The sequence below is a fragment of the Phytophthora infestans genome, genomic scaffold (genome assembly GCF_000142945.1).
Source record: "Phytophthora infestans T30-4 supercont1.7 genomic scaffold, whole genome shotgun sequence".
Classification (NCBI taxonomy): Eukaryota; Oomycota; class Peronosporomycetes; order Peronosporales; family Peronosporaceae; genus Phytophthora; species Phytophthora infestans.
This window is the reverse complement of record NW_003303752.1, coordinates 29,240-32,873: the sequence shown is the minus strand read 5'-3', so window position 1 is coordinate 32,873 and position 3,634 is coordinate 29,240.

The window sequence follows — 3,634 nt, the reverse complement described above, 5'->3', positions numbered from 1 at the left end:
GGCAACAATAAGCCGTCACGTAAACCTCCCGATAATAATCGGCCAGATACACAAAGTCTCTCGGCCTTGCCGGATGAACCCTCGCTACAGAGCTTCGAGTTCACCGACAGGCATAACACACTCAAACAAGCTTGACCTGACGCTTACCTTGAAGCCGGACGTCGCTCTGTGTGCTTGAGTGGAAATTCTGTTCTGTATTTAAGCTTACCCTTTCGGGTCTATTCCTAATAAGAAGTCCTAATCAAGTATACAAATATCAAGTGAACAATGATCCGTTATGGATCTTCTTGCATGCCAAGCGTCGTCTGCACCGTCGCATGAGCATCTTTAACGGTCCGTGCCCTGTCCCAGACGGAACGTGCCTTCCAAGGGTCGCTGAGTCTTCCGCGAACTCACCCCAACCGCCACTGAGGGTTCGTACCGTAGATGGTCCGCTGAATGCGAATCCGGCCAGTCCATTATTAATAATAAGGACAGCCTGGATTCAGTGACATATGCCCGTATCCAATACTCGTTGAACGTTCGGAGGTGACGCCGTCGAGTCCCTTGCACCTTGGCGTCTCCGTACATCACCTGACCGAGGGTTCGTCGCTTGAAACAACTTTGAGCGGTGTCACGTCTTTGTCGACGGGTGATAATCCGCAGCTTCGGAGAGATCACTACACCACAACTGCCCCTGTCGCAATGGAAGCCACGGTACTGGTGCCCGTTGTGACATTTCTTCATTCTCCAATTCACCATTTCGTCACCGTATGTCCAAGCGTTTAAATCGAGCCGTGTCCGACGCGTTTCAGCGTCTCAATCCTCGTCGACGTCGCGAACGTGAGCAGCTGGAGGTACGTCAGCTCATCCTTCTCTTGAATCATCGGCGCCTTGCTCATCACCTCGCATTACTCGACTTGTTTCTCAGGAGGGCAAGACCGAGGGTTCGAGCGCCCCTCAGTCTGCTGCACTTCCTCCGACAGCAGCGTCATCAACCGGTCCTCCGGCGCCTGCTGCCCCGGACTCTTCACTTCCTGCGATAGCTCCTGCAGCACTCCCCGTCGTCGCTGAGTCCGCGGAGATGGCTCCTGCTGCTCCTCCTGCCCCAGCTGGTGGTCCACCACCACTCACCGAAGATTCGCTGCGCGCCATGCTGGCTGAAAGTACGGAGGCATCGGTCGATCACATGATGACCTCGATAGTCCCGTACTTGACTGCAATGGCTCGTCACCAAGTGCAGCTCAGCGTTGCGCCTCCTCTCCACGGCGATGTACACACTCAACGTCGCCTCGAGACTGCTGTTGGTTTCGATGATGTCCTCGCTGCGGTACAACCTCTTCCTGACGCGCTGTCGGCATTACCCGAACGAGTTGCCGACTTGAAACGTCAGCTGCGGTTTGCTCAGTCCGAGGCTGCTGCCGCCGTACGTTCGGTGGCACCCAAAATCATGGCTCGTGAGAACGCGGAGGCGTTCCTCAAGGCTGCCAACGCTGAGATTGAAGCCCTTCACCACAATGTCAAGATCCTCCGCGAGTCGAACGCCAAGAACAACGCCATGCTCGCCACTGTTCAAGCCACTATGGAGCGACATGCAGAAGACTTGAATCGTCTGCACTGCGAGGTCCAAGCTCGGGACGTTTTTATCAGCACGTTGCAGAAGAAGCTGGCTCGCGAACGCGAGGTGTACAAGTCTTCTATTGGAGCGAATACCGAGCAGACTCGGAAGCTTCACCTCCTTCTGGTAAAGCTTGCCCAAGGCAAGTACGTTGATAACGACACGCTCAAGGTCCTCGAGAACCAGCAAGACCGTAACACTCGCCTCCTTCAAGCGAATCGTACCCTCCGTGCACACGTGAGTCTGGCAGGGATGGATCCCGAGGTACTTCGTCTGGCTGTTGAAGGTACGCTCTTAATGTCGCTCCTTCCACCGTGTGTTCAGCAACTAACGTTCGTTCACAATCCATCGTGATAGGTCTGACTGCGGGTGAGCTGGACCTGGACGCGCTGGACTTGGATCAGGAGACGTTAGTCGCTTTGCGTCGCATTCAGTCTGCCACCGCGTCTTCGGACGATCCTCAAGCCCTTCCTGCGGCTTTGGCCAAGGCTGCTCACCAAGTGGCCCATGGGAAATCCCATAAGCGTCTTAGACCAGGTGGCGAGGATTCGGACGACGAGTCGGAAGACTCTGACGAAGACAAGGCTCCAATCCCAACGGACAAGGCCAGTACCTCGATGGCAGCTGCTGGTCTCGGTGATGCGCCACCTGCCGATACTTCAGCGCCCAAGTCGGCTCGTCGATCGCTGTTCGGTCCGAAGGCGTGGAAGAAGGCGGCCCAGAAGAAGCGCAAGAAATCTCGTCCTCATTCTCCTGCTAAGTCGCCCCGACGTCATATGAAGACTCGGTCCCAGTCTGTACCGTCTTCTCCAAGCTCATGGACGCCACCTCCTACGTCAACGTCTTCTTCTACTCCCACCGTGGTCGACCTCAGTGGCGACCGGAGTGACGTGGACATGGGGACTGCTGATCCAAGTAGCGTCCCTTCGGTTCAAGAAACTGCTACAGAGCCTTCGGGTAAGGATGTGAACCCTGGGGATCACGACGATGTTCCCGGTTCTCCTGACGCGCTTTCGCCCCCGCCTCAGGGTCCACAAGATGTGGTCAAGCCACCAGCTTCCACGCCTTCACGTTCTCCAGCCGACATACGTGCTGCTGAAGCAGCTCTGCGCGAGGCCGAGTAAATGCGGCTTATGTTTGGCTCGAGTGACGAAGATGAAGAGTCAGACCAGACTGTCCCACAAGGCAAGTCTGCTTCGGCGTCTGCCGCGACATCCAAGGCAGTTGAAGTCTCGGGAGTGGTTTCTACAGCAGGGTCTGCCCCTGTTGAGGCTGCTCCACTAGCTTCCGCGTCTTCGAAGTCGGCTCCGACTGCTCCCACGACTGATGTATCAAGCGTGTCTTCGCCTGGCCTTTCGATGGAGATTGATGACGATGGGAATGCTGATGACGACTATGGAGATGACGTGGATGACAATGAACCTTCGGTGGATGACTCTCCTGATGCTCCCAGTGGTAGCGGTGATGTTCCGCCCCCCACCGATCATTCAAGCATACTCGATGACGAAGATGTCGAAGATTCAAACAGGAACTGGAGTAATCTTGGCCCAGCTCGTCCTCCGACTCCACCTCGGCCAAATCCTTCGCCGATGATGACTTCCCCAATCATCGTTGCCGGCCCGCCTCCTTCGCCACCAGCAAGTCCTCCGGCACCAGCATCTTCTCTTCCTGTTCCAGTGTCTCCTCGTCCGTCTATTTGAACTCTCGATGCTGGACCTGGACGCATGATTACGGCAACCTATACTTCGGTGCCGCGTCGTGGTGGTGCACCGTCGGTTGAGCCGTTGCCTCACCGAGTGTTATCTGGTACTCGCCCTACGGTGCCGGCTTCGTCCACCCTGCCACCGTGGGTTCTTCCGTATGTGGACATGGAGTTTACCGATGCAGGCGCCTAAAATTGTTTCCAAGCGTACTCTTTGAGCTTAAACGCTCTCCTGGAACCAACTTGTTGAGGTGGACCGGTGCGTTCAACGTTGGGTGGGTGCTCCCAAGCGCACTTTTGATTATTCGCATCGTGGATCCACCCCGTAACCAAAC